This window comes from Pongo pygmaeus, chromosome 3 (assembly GCF_028885625.2).
Source record: "Pongo pygmaeus isolate AG05252 chromosome 3, NHGRI_mPonPyg2-v2.0_pri, whole genome shotgun sequence".
Classification (NCBI taxonomy): Eukaryota; Metazoa; Chordata; class Mammalia; order Primates; family Hominidae; genus Pongo; species Pongo pygmaeus.
This window is the reverse complement of record NC_072376.2, coordinates 39,003,099-39,019,108: the sequence shown is the minus strand read 5'-3', so window position 1 is coordinate 39,019,108 and position 16,010 is coordinate 39,003,099. Positions and strand designations below refer to the sequence as shown.

Below are 16,010 nucleotides of genomic sequence, written 5' to 3'. Positions count from 1 at the left end.
GGGTGTCTTTAAGCTTTCACTTTCTTGTAAAATTATTTTATAAGAATTTCAGGGATTGGCTGGGTGCAGTGGCTCACGCCTGTCATCCCAGCACTTTGGGAGACTGATCACCAGAGGTCAGGAGTTTGAGACCAGCCTGACCAACATGGTGAAACCCCGTCTCTACTAAAAGTACAAAAATTAGTTGGGTGTGGTGGCGCATGCCTGTAGCGCCAACTACTCGAGAGATTAAGGCAGAGAATCACTGGAACCCGGGAGGTGGAGGTTGCAGTGAGTAGAGATTGTGCCACTGCACTCCAGCCTGGGCAACACAGCAAGACTCTGTCTCAAAAAAGAAAAAACAATTTGTAATGATGAGTTTCAGGGGGTTTTAATCCTGCGTGAGTTTAGATCACAGTGAACTGTGATATTGAGGGCGTGTAATGGGGTTTATTTCAACATTTAAATTTTGTATGTCTTTAACTTCTCCCAGGTGTAGCTTTAGAATAATTTTTAGCAAACATTAATTGGCCAATTTGAACTTGAGTCTGCATCCTTTTCTTTTTCTTTTTCTTTTTCTTTTTTTTTTTGAGATGATGTCTCGCCCTGTTGCCCAGGCTGGAGTGCAATGGCGTGATCTCAGCTCACTGCAACCTCCGCCTCCCAGAGTCAAACAATTCTCCTGCCTCAGCCTCCCGAGTAGCTGAGATTACAGGCATGCGCCACCACACCCAGCTAATTTTTGTCTTTTTTTTTTTGTATCTTTAGTAGAGATGGGGTTTCATCTTGTTGGCCAGGCTGGTCTCGAACTCCTGACCTCATGATCTGCCTGCCTCGGCCTTCCAAAGTGCTGGGATTATAGGCGTGAGCCACCACGCCCAGCCGAGTCTGCATCCTTTTCTTGCCTGCTTCCCATCAGAGAAGCAAATGTAGTTTAAGAGAAAAGTATTTTGTTACTAAGAATGAATAGGAAGTTTTGTGTTTTTTTTTGAGATGGTGTCTTGCTCTGTTCAGGCTGGAGTGTGATCTCAGCTCAATGCAACCTCCGTCTCCTAGGTTCAAGCGATTCTTCTGCCTCAGCCTCCCAAGTAGCTGGGATTACAGGGACACGCCACCACGCCCAGCTAATTTTTGTATTTTTAGTAGAGACGGGGTTTCACCATGTTGGCCAGGCTAGTCTTGAATTCCTGACCTCAGGTGATTGGCCTGCCTCAGCCTCCCAAAGTGCTGGAATGACAGGCATGAGCCACTGCGCCCGGCCAAACTAATAGAAAGTTATTTGATAGTTATCTAATTTCTGTACCGCTCTAAAGTTGTCTTTGTAAGGGTGAAACAAACATAACTAGCATGATTGGTCATATCTGGCAGATGAGGAATGAGTCCTGATCAGGATTTTACAATGTGACTTCCTGTATAAGATCTGTCATATACTAGATGTGTGATCATGGTGAAATTACTACCTTAGCTGGGGCTATGTTCCTCATTTTAAAAACAGGAAATTTTCCTGCTTTGATTTTTATCAGAAGGGCTCTTGTTAAGATGTGAAAGTAGTAAAGCTACATTAGAACATAAACTAGGTGTGGTAATATTTGAGAGCCATTTGCATTAAAAGAATAATCAGTTTTGAATATTTTGTAAAAAGTATTGTGTATGAGTAGGTTTGAACACCTCATTATACTGAGACTTTGGGTAATCTGATAAAAGTCATCCCAACTACTTATTGATGCTTTTTAAGATAAAAATGCATAGAATGCTTCCTCTGGCCTCCCATTTCATTGACCAGTATCTCTGTTTTCTGTTATATAAAAACTAATTGCATTCGTTCTATTTTTTTAACCTTTATTTCTTTTTTACTGACCAGACAACGGTTATGAATAATTGCATACATTCTAAATTGTTACTGTGCATTTTCTTCTTGCTGAGGGTTTTTGTTTTTTCATTTTTTCAGATGGAGTCTTGCTCTGTCACCCAGGCTGGATGGAGTGCAGTGGCGCAATCTCTGCTCACTGCAACCTCTGCCTCCTGGGTTCAAGTGATTCTCCTGCCTCAGCCTCCCAAGTAGCAGAGACTGCAGGCATGCACCACCACACCTGGCTAATTTTTTTGTATTTTTAGTAGAGATGGAGTTTCACCATGTTGGCCAGGCTGGTCTTGAACTCTTGGCCTCAGGTGATCTAACTTTCTTGGCCTCACAAAGTGCTGGGATTACAGGCATGAACCACCGCGCGCAGCCTATTTTTAACATGGAAAGGATTATGATATTGTTCTTCATCACTGTGAAGATTTGGCTGGCTATATGAAAAGTAGTTTTATCATAAATCACATTCTTTAAAATCACAATAAAAGAATTTTCATATTCTGACCTTGAATTAGCCAATGTTATCCCTGCCTTCTCAGGAAGAGCTCTGTTTGCATGGAGTGGGAGAGAAGGGAAAGAGATAATTGTTTGTTTTTCTATAAAAATGTATTTTTAAAAACCTTTTATGTATTAATAATTTGAAATTTTTAGCACTAAAAGGTAGAATGGTATAATGAATCTCTGTGGACCCATCATTTGCCTTCAGCAGTTAAACTCACGGTGGTTTTGTTTCATCCATACCTCTCCCCACTTGGCAGGTTTATTTTAAACTAGACCCCAGGTATTGTATCACTTTAACTGAAAATACTTAGTGAGAGTCCTAAGAGATAAGGACTCTTTTTAGATGTGATCATTGACATTGTACTTATGTAACAATGTCATTTAAACAGTGTTCAAAGTTCCTGATAGTTCATAAATGTCCTTTTACTAGGTTGGTTTGAATCAAGATTGGTATCTCTTAATTTTGTTTTAATCTGTAACCATTCCCCTGCCATCTCTTAAGATTTATTTATTTTTTTGCCATTTATTTGTTGAAGAAACTGAGTGACCTTCCCTGGATTTAGCTGCTGCATCCAAAAATTTTTTTCCTGATTATAAAAGTTAATGTGTAACCATTATATGATATTTGAAAACTGTACAAAGTGAAAAGTAAAATCCTGCCACCCAGAGATAACAGATGTTAAAGTTTTATGTTTTCTTTCAGGCTTTTCATTTGTATGTGTTTTCCTATGCCTTTAAAAACATGCACATTTGCAGGCCGGGCGCGGTGACTCACGCCTGTAATCCCAACACTTGGGGAGGCAGAGGCGGCGGATCACTTGAGGTCAGTAGTTTAAGACCAGCCTGGCCAACATGCTGAAACCCTGTCTCTACTAAAAATAAAAAAAATTAGCTGGATGTGGTGCCACACACCTGTAATCCCAGCTACTTGGGAGGCTGGGGCAGGAGAATCACTTGAATCCGGGAGGCGGAGGTTGCGGTGAGCCGAGACCGTGCCACTGCACTCCAGCCTGGGCAAAAAAGCGAGACTCCGTCTCAAAAAATAAATAAAAATAAAAATAAATTAAAACGTGCATTTGCGGCCGGGCGCGGTGGCTCATGCCTGTAATCCCAGCACTTTGGGAGGCCAAGTTGGCGGGATCATGAGGTCAGGGATCGAGACCATCCTGGCTAACACAGTGAAACCCCGTCTCTACTAAAAATACAAAAATTAGCCGGTCATGGTGGCGGGCGCCCGTAGTCCCCGCTACTCTGGAGGCTGAGGCAGGAGAATGGCGTGAACCCGGGAGGCGGAGCTTGCAGTGAGCCGGGATCGCGCCACTGCACTCCAGCCTGGGTGACAGCGCAAGACTCCGTCTCAAAAAAACAAAAAACAAACAAAAACAGTGCATTTGCTGTGTTTATTTTTATGCCCTTTTTAATATACTTTTAACATTATGTTGTGATCATTTCTCCATATTATTAAGAAAATGAGGCTGAGTGCGGTCGCTCATTCCTGTAATCCCAGCACTTTGGGAAGCTGAGGCAGGAAGATGGCTTGAGCCTGGGAGTTCGAGAGTAGCCTGAGAAACATAATGAGACCCCGTCTCTACTTCAAAAAAAAAAAGCCAAGCATGATAACACGCGCCTCCGTAGTTCCAGTCACTCGGGATGGGATCACTTGATCCTGGGAGGTCAAGGATGCAGTGAGCAATGATTGCTCTGCTGCATGCCAGCCTGGGTGACAGAGCAAGAGCCTTTCTCAAAAACAAAAACAAACAAACAAAAAAAACATTTGGCTGTATAATACTTTACAGTGTATATCACAATTTAAATATTTCTTCTTAGCTGGGTATTTAGATCATCCCCATTTTTCACTACTTTGAAGCCATGATAGCCATCTTTGTATATAAATCTTTGTATTTCAGATTATTTTCCTTGATAGTCTTAGAACTGGAATTATTCAGAGTGCATGCACGTTTTTTAACATCTGGATTTGTATTGCCAGACAAGTTATCATAGTTTGTAATTTCAAATGCAGTGTATAAATGGCTCCATCTTACTAAAGAATTGGTTTGCATATGCTCTGTATTTTTAAAATGTCTTTGCCAGCTATATTAGTGGAATGTTTGGAGTTTTTTTTCCCCTAATAATTCTTTTGCTCTTTTAATTTTACTTGGGATTTTTTTTAAATGCACAGTCTTATGTCCTAAATTTGATATTTTTCATTGTATTTATCTTTTTTGTTTTCTCTCTGTACTTTAATGGATGCAAAGTTTGTATGTATCTGTAGGAAGTCCTTCCCTGAAGATCAAATAAATGCTAACCTTACTTATCTGGTAGAATTGCTGATTTTTTTCCTCCTTAACTGCTAGTAGGTTTTCTTTTTCTTTTTGGAATTTTTTCTGGGGAGCTTTCCAGCAAAAACCGGAAAGCCTGCTAGACAAATTCTAAAAGAGCTGTAACACTGTAGGTTTTCCTAGCACTGAATTTATTGAAATTGCAATCCCTTCCCCATTTATTTGTGATTCCAATTTTGATATATAAATATAAATAGATATATTTTGAGGTGAATTTGTTCAGAAAATTCTATAAATCTGATTTGCTGGTTGTAATTATGTATGTGTGTGTGTGTTTGCACACCATTTTTGAAAAACTTGTTTATTCCTGCCAGGACTAAAGAAGACATTTGGCCTTAAAGATTTAACACAGGGCCATCAGGACTTACTCACCACTTCCCACATAAAAGTGGATTGTTGTAGAAACAGTAATAGTAAAATATTGTTTTCATTACATTCCTATAGTACATAGCAGCTCACAAGCACTTTTATATTCAGCATATTCCAGGCTGGGCACAATGGCTCACGCCTATAAGCCCAGCAGTTTGGGAGGCTGAGGCCAGAGGATCAGCTTGGCCTTGCTATGTTGACCAACCTGGGCAACATAGCAAGACCTCTGTCTCTACAAAAAAAAATATTTTTATTTTTAAATAATTTTGTTTTTGATACAGTCTAGCTCTCTCACCCAGGCTAGAGTGCAGTGGCGTGATCTCCGGCTCACTGCAGGCTCCACCTCCCGGGTTCACGCCATTCTCCTGCCTCAGCCTCCCGAGTAGCTGGGACTACAGGCGCTCGCCACCATGCCTGGTTAATTTTTTGTATTTTTAGTAGAGACGGGGTTTCACCGTGTTAGCCAGGATGGTCTCCATCTCCTGACCTTGTGATCTGCCCGCCTCGGCCTCCCAAAGTGCTGGGATTACGGGCGTGAGCCACTGTGCCCGTCCGAATTTTTTTTTTTTTTCTTAATAGAGATGCGGTCTTGCTGTTTCCCAGGCCAGTCTTGAACTCCTGGGCTCAAGCAGTCCTCCCACCTCAGCCTCCCGAAGTGCTGGGATTACAGGCATGAGCTACCATGCCCAGCAAAAATATTTTTTTAAGTAGCTAGGTGTGGTGCCCTGCACCTCTAGTCCCCAGCTCCTCAGGAGGCTGACATGGGAGGATCACTTGAGCCCCCATGAGTTTGAGGCTGCAGTGAGCTATGATTGCCATTGCACTCTAGCCTGGGCCACAGAGCGTGAGTCCCTATCTCGCTCTTAAAATATATATATATATATATATATATATATATATATATATATATTTTTTTTTTTTTTGAGAAAATTGAGGGAGAGATATATAAATATATCTCAATTTTCTCATATATATTTAATTATATCTCAATTTTCTCTTGAACTGAACATGCTAAATTATCTAAACCCTGTCTTACCCTCTATCATCACTTAATTTGTTGGTTAGAGATAATATATCATATATATTCCAAAGACAGGCTTGTGGAATATAAAGGATCTAACAGCCAGGAGAGGTGAGTATATGGTGTATATGCATCCCTGCTGCCATTTTATGCCCAAATCTCTACTCCATAATGCTGCTTCCCACTGAGTCTATTCACACTCAATTTCTTCTCAACAGGAGGCTTGACAGCCCTGCAAGGTCCAACATGCAGGTTGAAAAAAGTGTGTGCAGTCCTTTCTGTAAATTACCAGACCTAAAAAATATAAAAGCTATTATGCAATGGTACTTGCTGCTTGGGAAGTGTAGTCCGTTAGAGTGGGTGAAAGAGAATGAGAATGAGTGAGTTCCATTACACTGGGGGTTTTTTTTTTTTTTTTGAGATGGAGTCTTGCTCTGTCGCCCAGGCTGGAGTGCAGTGGTGTGATCTCGGCTCACTGCAACCTCTGCCTCCCGGGTTCAAGCAAGTCTCTGCCTCAGCCTCCTGAGTAGCTGGGATTACAGGTGCCCACCACCAAGCCTGGCTAATTTTTGTATTTTTAATAGAGATGGGGTTTCACCATCTTGGCCAGGCTGGTCTTGAACTGACCTCGTGACCCACCCGCCTCGGCCTCCCAATACTCTGGTGCTTTCAAGTGCAGTTCCTGGAGCCCCATTTTTATTAGACTGAGGTTATCTTGAGAATGGTGATCACATCTTGCTCAGCATTGTTTTTCCCATGCCTGTTGCAGTGTTCAGTATCAAGGTGTGCAAATGAGTTGGGCTCGATTGAATGAATTTTCCTTTTTCTTGATGGTGTAAGTTCTCCTCAGCAGCCCCTGGTGATGTTTTGGGGGCCTTTTCTGTATTTGCCAAGACTTGAGTAGATGTCACTGATAGTTTTAGGTTTCTATGTTGGCTTCACTTGTTATTTCTGAAGAAGTGGGCTTGCTTTGGCAGGAGTAATATTCTCTCTTACTTCTCTCCTCTCTCTACCATTTTTTCCGTTTGTCATCTCAACTATGGTAAGCATCCAGATGATGTCTTTGATTGCAGATGCACCTTGGGAAAAGATAAAAAACAAAACTAGTTTAGGCATTGTCATTTTCCTGATTTTTTTCTGTCTTACGTGTTTTTAAAATGAATTTCCATTTGCTTTTATTTTAAACTTAACAAAATACTATACCAACATTAATAGTTTATGGTAGATACACTGTTTTAGATACACTGTTTCATTGTTTAGATTCTCTTCTGCTGTTAAAGCTTCCACCAGAGAGTGAGTAGGGAAGGGAAAAGTAAACTTTGAAAACTGATTTTTGCAAACAATGATTGCCTCAGATTTAGGTGAAAGGCTGACTTTAGAAGTATCCATGATAGGGCCTGTTTACATACTTTTTAATATCTTCATTGATGATGGGATATGGTTAATTTTGTTACCTTTACCTACGGAGTTACAATCCCTTTTATGATATATTTAACCAACAAATTCAGTGATGATAGAGAGTAAGACAGGGTTTAAACAATTTAGCATATTCAGTTCGAGTAAATTGAGATATAATTATTTTTCCCTAGAGCTAATGGTTATGGTCGAGAGAAGAACAAGAAACTTACTCTAAGATTATTCTCTTACAAAGTTAATACTCTTTGAATAGTTAAAATATTCAAATGGTGTAATTTCAGAAAACACATAATCGTATACAGTGAAAAGTCTCCTTACTACTTCTGTCCCAAGGCCACTTAGGTCCTCTTTCAAAAACTAAAATCTTAAGGTTTGGGACTATTTGCAAACATCTCTCCATAGAGAAAAACTTAGCCTTAAGTTACTAATGTTATTGGAGTTTTGACATCAGCATTTTATTTTTATTTTGGGTAGTATCGTTTACACATGTATGTAACTTTGTACATATATGTAAATATTTACACATTCATATGTAAATATATAATTTGGTTCAAAAAGTAATATGTATAGAAACATAGGAAAACAAGAAAAAAATCTGTATCTGATCATTTTAACAATAACCGGTATAATGAGTTTAATGTACAATAATTCTTCCCCAAGTTTAATTTCTAGGTAGATAGTAATTCTAAATACTTTTAAAAACCTTAATCACAGGAATTTCACACTGAGCATACTGGAATTCTGACTCATTTCTTAGGAGGGTAATGAATCTCTTAGTATTGTTGCTCTTGGAAAAGGAGCGGGGAACTAACCTTTTTGAAGGAGAGAGGAAACCAGGGATTGGCAAAAAGAGTAGAGAGGTTTAATAAGGGTACATATTTTTATACTACAGCCTTGAGAAAAATAAGGAAAAAATCCAGTTGCAGTAATTCTGGGTCCTTAGAATCCTGCTTTTCTTTTTTCTTTTTCTTTTTTAAATGTAAGGAATGGATTGGAAGATGTATAGAGAAGATAAGCTGACAGTCAGGTTACACTATTCTGTTATGTTTTGATGTGGGTACCAGGGAGGATTAACTTTAAAAGGGAAAGAAAAAGAACTTTCCAAACCACGCATTCAGTTTATGTCTGTTAGCACAATGGAGTCTGAGCAGCAAGAGTCAGAAACTCCCAAGTTATAAAATGTGGCCAGGCCCGGTGGCTCACTCCTGTAATCCCAGCAGTTTGGGAGGCTGAGCGAGCAGGTCACTAGAGGCTGGGAGTTTGAGACCAGCCTGGCCAACATGGTGAAACTCTGTCTTTATTAAAAATACAAAAATTAGCCGGGTGTGGTTGCACACGCCTGTGTTCCCAACTGCTCGGGAGGCTGAGGCAGGAGAATCGCTTGAACCCAGGAGGTGGAGGTTGCAGTGAGCCAAGATGGCGACACTGCACTCCAGCCTGGGTGACAGAGCGAGTCTCAGCCTCAAAAACAACAACAACAACAACAAAATTGGGAATATTTAACCCTTTTCAGGGATGTCCCTTCCATGTTTTCAGTGGAATAGCCTAGCAGAATAAGCCAAATCTACTATAGAGATACTGTTAGCAAGAGGCCAGTTTTGCTAGCTATACCATGTTACTACATAGTATGTTACATTGCTTGAATGTATCATAGCTTTAATTACTAACATTTGGGTTCTTTATAATTTTTTGAATTTTCAGTAATCCCCAATTCAGACAGTCCCTTAGGACAGAGTGATAGAAATGTAATTCTTAAGGATACAAGCTTTGTAAAAACACTTTTTATTATAGGTTTAAAAAATATACACAAAAGTAGGCTCAACAATTTTCAGTTACCCATGATCCAGTTTCAATGGTCTTTAACTCCTGGCCAGTCTTGTTTCATTGATCCACATCCAGTTTTTTAGTTTATTTTTTTAAAATGTCATTTTTTTAGAGCAGTTTTAGATTCACAGGAAAATTCAGCAGGAAGTATAGAGTTCTCGTATATCCCCTGCTCCCACACATGCATAGCTTCCCTACTATCAGGCACCAGAGTGTTAACCTTTGTTATAGTCAATGAACCTAACATTGAAAAGTCATTGTTACCTAAAGTCCATAGTTTACATTAGGGTTCACTCTTGGTATTGTACATCCTACGGGATTTGACAAATGTATAATGACATGTATCTACCACTGTAGTAGTATACAGAATTGTTTCACTGCCCTAAACATCCCCCCATCCATTTATTTATTTTTTAAAGGTCTTTTGGACTTGACATTTTTTAAGTAAATATTTTTATTTTGGGATAAATTTAGACTTACAGAAAAGTTGCAAAGGTAATACAAAGTTACTGTATACTCCTCACCCAGCTTCCCCTAATATTAATATCTTACATTCAGGCCGGAGGTCGTGGCTCATGCCTGTAATCCCAACACTTTGGGAGGCCAAGGTGGGAGGACCACTTGAGCCCAGGAGTTCAAGATCAGCCTGGGCAACATAGCAAGACCCTGTTTCTATAAATAAATTAAAAAAAAACATTTTAGAGACTCTATTGGCTGTTTTAACTCCCTCTGTCTCTTAGAGACTTGCATGAGCTGGAGTGTTTAAGGTTCTAACAGCAATGATAAATTGGTTAACAGCACTGGAAAATTCCCTCACCACATATAGCAACAGTATGACTCAACTGAGTTATTACTGCCAAACTCTACCAGGAAAGGTTGTATTAGTTGTAGAGGAGAGAAAATGACCTGGACCTGCAGAATAAGGGGAATTGCTTTTTGCCTTCTCAACATTCATGTTATTTCACTGCTTTTCTGTGCTAAGAATTGTTTGAGAGCTTCAGACATGTTTGTTTATTTTGCCCTTAATGCTACATAAAAAGTCACTTATAAACCATGTTGCTTAATATATACCTGGAGTCAGATTGCTATCACAAAAATGGGAAAATGCTGACATGTAAATTAAATGACTATTATAGAAATATAAAAATATTTTTAAAAGTAGCATAGGGGCCGGGTGCAGTGGCTCACGCCTGTAATCCCAGCACTTTGGGAGGCCGAGGCAGGCAGATCACCTGAGGTTGAGAGTTCAAGACCAGCCTACCCAACATGGCGAAACTCCATCTCTACTAAAAATACAAAAAATTAGCCGGGCGTGGTAGCACGCACCTGTAATCCCAGCTACTCTGGAGCTGAGGCAGGGGAATCGCTTGAACCTGGGAGGTGGAGGTTGCAGGGAGCCAAGATCGTGCCATTGCACTCCACCTTGGGCAACAAGAGCAATACTCTGTCTCAAAAAAAAAAAAGTAGCATAGGAACTCCCCAGAACCTATAACCCAACTTCAATAATTATCAACTTATCGTCCGTTTTATTTCATCTATGCCTATGTTTGCTTCCCTTACTGCTCCTCGATTATTTTGAATTTTCTTTTTTTTTTTTTGTAATGGAGTTTCGCTCTTGTTGCCCAGGCTGGAGTGCAATGGTGCCATCTCGGCTCACTACAACCCTCCCAGGTTCAAGCAATTCTGCTTCAGCCTCCCAAGCAGCTGGGGTTACAGGCGTGCACCACCATGCCCAGCAAATTGTATATTTTTAGTAGAGACTGGGTTTCACACCATGTTGGCCACACTGGTCTCGAACTCCTAACCTCAGGTGATCTGCCCGCCTCGGCGTCCCAAAATGCTGAGATTACAAGCATGAGCCACCATGCCTGGCTATTTTGAATTTTCTTAGTAAACTATATATGTTTTCATGACTTAGACCTTTGTAACCTGTTACACGTTTTTGAGAAACAAGTCTTGAAGCTGCTTGTCCTCAAGGATCAAGCCCCCTGTGACTTTGGTATTAGCATTGTTCTCTAACATTAGCGATATATATTGAGGAGATGAACAAGTCAATGAAACATACAAGACGATATGTTGTTTTAAATTACTTTCTATCGAAGACCTCATTGAGGCAGATGTACTAAAATTCTGATTCAGTAAAACTGTTCTGTCTTGCCTAGGATAGAGCAGCTTCTTAATGTCTCTGGAGACCAAGGGATTTAAATGTGCGGTGGGACTGGTTAAGTTTTTTTCTTCTAGTGCCTAGCTGCTGATTTGTGTTGACACTCGTTCTTGGGTCCTCACCAAAAGAGAACTGTGTTCATTCTATTTTCAAAAAAACCCCCAGTGATTTTAAAATGGAAACTGTTAACTGAAAACGGAGTAGTACTTAAAACAGCTCAAGTTTACAGGAAGAAAGTTCCACAGAAGTGTAGCACTATTGAGGAATGTCCTATTTATAAATGTACTTTCTCATTTTACTGGAGGCTAATTAAGACTGAAGTATAATTTAAAATTCTAGTTGATTTGCTTGTTCCTGGCACATATAGATGTAGAGAAAATAACCATTGTCAAGAATTCGGTAAATACTTATCCTATGAGTGCTGTGGCTAAGCAATACAGGCGGTGTTCAGATATGATGAGGACGAAGATTTCTGCCCTCCAGAAGCTCTGCTTTGTTAGGGTGGTGGTGGAGTCTGATTTTGTTAATTTAATGAATTAAAAAGAGATTTTAAAATAGCCATGTTTTACAATTTTGATGGGTAATACATTGATAAAAACAAGTCTCCCTTTCTTTATAAAAGCCAATGTGCTTGTGCTTTCTTAAATTTCTGTGTTCAGAGGCTACAGAGGTGGTCATTTCCGTATTTAATTTCTTTTATAAAAATCTTAGTAAAAGGCCATGCTTGTTGGCTCATGCCAATAATCCCAGCACTTTGGGAAGCCAAGGCAGGTGGATTTCTTAACCTCAGGAGTTCAGGACCAACCTGGGCAACATGGCAAGACCTTGTCTCTACCAAAAATACAAAAATTAGCCAGGCATGATGGCAGGTGCCTGCAGTCCCAGCTACTGGGGAAGCTGAAGTGGAAGGATTGCTGGAGCCTGGCAAGTCGAGGCTGCAGTGAGCCGTGATTGTGCCACTGCACTCCAGCCTTGGTGACACAGTGAGACCCTGTCTCAAATTTTTAAAAAATAAGAAAATCTTAGTAAAATATCTTTTCATTTTAACGGGCCTGGGGGAATACACGTCGGGAGTAAGGAAGGATGGACTAGTATTTCATTTTAACCAACACAGTATTGGCCTGGGGGGATACACATCGGGACTAAGGAAGGATGGACCAGTATTTGTAGTTAACACTTGCTTATATCCAGACCAGCATAGTCTGAGCCCTTGCGTACAATTTGAAAAGAAAGACAGTTGAGGCCGGTGCGGTGTCTCACGCCTGTAATCCCAGCGCTTTGGGAGGCTGAGGCGGGCGGTTCACCTGAGGTCAAGAGTTCGAGACCAGCCTGACCAACATGGTGAAACCCTGTCTCCACTAAAAATAAAAAATTAGCTGGGCATGGTGGCGCATGCCTGTAATCCCAGCTACTTGGGAGGCTGAGGCAGGAGAATTGCTTGAACCTGGGAGGTAGAGGTTGCAGTAAGCCGAGATCATGCCATTGCACTCCAACTGGGGTAACGAGTGCAACTCCATCTCAAGAAAGAAAAAACAACAAAAAAGAAAAGACAGTTGAGAAACAGGAATTTACTGGTGAACTTTACGTATAAGTGTAGGTTATATTTACTTTCAGAGTTTTCTGTGTTGGATATGTACAATCAGTTCTCTAATGTGAAAGCTAATCACCTTTTTTTTTTAAAGGTGTGGACAGAGTGGCCTCAGACAAAACTGTGAAGTAGAGTTTGCATATGGTGTTGCTTACCTTCTGGAAAATGAGCCTCTCCAGCTTAGGCCGCATCTCCATCTCCCCTTCTAATTCTCACCTCCCCTTCTCCCCTTAGCTCAGGCAAGCAGATCTAGAAGGATATTAGATGGAAAGGTTTGCCCTGTTTACAGCTTGATTTCATCTCAATATATGTTGGTTGGTTCATCAAATCACCACGTAGAAATCTACCTTATTCTTTCTAACAGCTGTATAGGATCTCATGTACTCATTGCATCATTTAATCGGAACAACACTGATAAATACTTTGCATTACTTTTTTCTTTGCTGTTATGGTATTCCAGTAAACACGCTGTACAGAAATTTTGCATACTTGTTTGAATATGAATATTCATCAAATTAACCAGGATGAATTATTATTATTATTTTGAGATGGAGTCTTGCTCTGTTGCCCAGAGATTGCTCTGGGCAATCTCGGCTCACTATAACCTCCACCTCCTGGGTTCAAGTGATTCTCCTGTGTCAGCCTCCTGAGTAGCTAGGATTACAGGTGCACACCACCATGCCTGGCTAATTGTTTTTTTTTTTTTGAGATGGAGTCTTGCTCGGTTGCTCAGGCTGGAGTGAATTAGTGCTATCTTGGGTCACTGCAACCTCCACCCCCCGAGTTCAAGCAATTCTCCTGCCTCAGCCTCCTGAGTAGCTGGGATTATGGGCACCCGCCACCATGCCCAGCTAATTTTTGTATTTTTAGTAGAGACGGGGTTTGGCCATGTTGGCCATGCTGGTCTCGAACTCCTGACCTCAGGTGATCTGCCTGCCTTGGCCTCCCAAAGTGCTGGGATTACAGGCGTGAGCCACCGTGTCCGGCTGGATGAATTAATTTTACCAATCTCCTGATAGGTATAAGATTGTTCTGATTTGCACTTCCATTTTGTATTTGCTTATTAGTTCTGTATTTTCCTGTGAATGTTATCTTCGCTCACTTTTCTACTAGATTGCCATTTTCATACTGATTTTTTCAGAGTTCTCTGTAAATTAAGGAAACTAGCCCTGATATTGCACATGGTTTTTCAAGTTTGTTGTATTTTCATTTTATGGTATATTTTTTGGTTTTATAGAAACTTTTATTGGTTTTGGTTGTTAAAATTATTGGTCCTTTCCTTCATGGTTTCTTGGACTTATATTCTATATGTATCCCAGTCATCTTGTAGTTATATATGTGTGGCTTTTTAAAATTAAAATTTATATTTTAGAAGTCGTAATGCATAAATACATACTCATAAGAAATGTAAAAATTGACAATGAAACTCTATTCCCCAAAATTTTATTCTCTTCCCCAGAGCTATTCACATATTAAGTCTGATGTATGTTCTTTCAGTTTTTTTTTTTTTTAAGAGACCAGGTCTAGTTCTGTCACTCAGGCTGGAGTGCAGTGGTGTGATCATAGCTCACTATGGTCTGAATCTCCTGGGCTCAAGCTATCCCCCCACTTCAGCCTCCAGAGTAGTTAGAACTACAGGTACACACCACCACACCCAGCTAATTTAAAAAAAATTTTGTGTGTGGAGATAGGGTCTTGCTATATTGCTCAGGCTTCCAGTGCTTTATGTATGTGTCACAGTTTACTTTAAAAAAAAAAAAGACAATTACCCTGCCATTTATTAAATAATCCATGATTTTAAATGGCACCTTTTGCATATTTTCAATTTCAGTAAAATCATGGGTCAGTTTGTGTATACTGTATTCTAATCTGTTGCTATAGTTGACTAATTTTATGTGTGACTTCATTTTTAAAAGTTAACTTTTTTTCATTTTTTTTCATTTTTAAAAGTTAGACCAGGCACGGTGGCTCACACCTGTAATTTCAGCACTTTGGGAGGCTGAGGAGGGAGGATCACTTGAGCTCAAGAGTTCAAGACCAGCCTGGGCAACATAGGGAGACCCTGTCTTTACAGAAAATTTAAAACTAGCAAGATGGGGTGTGTACCTGTGGTCCCAGCTACTTGGGAGGCTGAGAGGGAAGGATCACTTGAGCCTGGGAGGTTGAGGCTGCAGTGAGGTGTGTTTGCGCCACTGTACTCCAGCCTGGGCGACAGAGCCAGGCCCTGTCTCAAAATTAAAAGTTAAATCACTCATGCATCTAGAATTTATTTTGGCATAAGGAATGAGAATAGGGAGGGAGCTAACACCATTTATGAAATAATTTGTCTTCCTTCCAGTGATTCAATGTGCTGTCATTAAAATATTCTCCAAGGAGCCCCACCATTGTCGCTGATCTGTTGAAAGAGCATTTTAACTAGGTTCCCTCTACCTACTGTGGCTTCCCTTTTCTCAGTTTTCCATCGTGCAGCTGAGGTGGTCTTTTTAGAACACACCAGGATGAAAGCACATTGCTTCACATTGTTCTTCACATTGCTCTTGGGGTAACGACCTAATCATGAACATGCCCTGAAAGACCCTTTGTGGCGTGACTCCCTGTGACTTCTCCTGTGTCATTTTAAACCACTTTGCTATCTGGATTTTAGCACAGTATGGCTTTCTTTCAGTTCCTCCAACATGTCATACTCTTACTCATTAAGGACCTTTGTACTACTTTTCCCTTTGTGTCTAGAATGCCCTCAACCCCCAAGTCTCACACCTTCTACTTCTACCTCGCCCTAATGTATTTAACTCATTCCTCCACTCTCAACTCCTAGTTAATTTCTTCAGTAAAATCCCTGACTCTCCGGATGAGTTTAGAACATGTATATGCTCTCTAGGCACCATTTATGTAACAGCTTTTTTGAGATATGATTCACATACCATACAATGCACCCGTTTAAAATGTACAAT

The 16,010-nt window shown here is 40.3% G+C and overlaps 1 protein-coding gene, 1 long non-coding RNA gene and 1 other non-coding gene across 4 annotated transcripts in view; 1 reads left to right on the top strand and 2 right to left on the bottom strand.

The window, feature by feature from the left end:
• Window positions 1-16,010, top strand: part of SMIM14 (small integral membrane protein 14) — an 88,138-nt gene that overhangs the window by 13,166 nt on the left and 58,962 nt on the right. The gene's annotated exons all lie outside the window — the stretch shown is intronic.
• The window catches only part of LOC129035238 (uncharacterized), a 37,602-nt gene continuing 23,661 nt past the window's right edge, over window positions 2,070-16,010 (bottom strand). The window contains exon 4 of the long non-coding RNA XR_010126211.1: window positions 2,070-7,146. This is a non-coding gene — a long non-coding RNA (uncharacterized LOC129035238). The remainder of the gene's footprint in view (window positions 7,147-16,010) is intronic.
• On the bottom strand, window positions 4,726-4,787 carry LOC129035941 (U7 small nuclear RNA). Its single transcript, XR_008502421.1, has one exon. It is a non-coding gene; the product is annotated as a U7 small nuclear RNA (small nuclear RNA).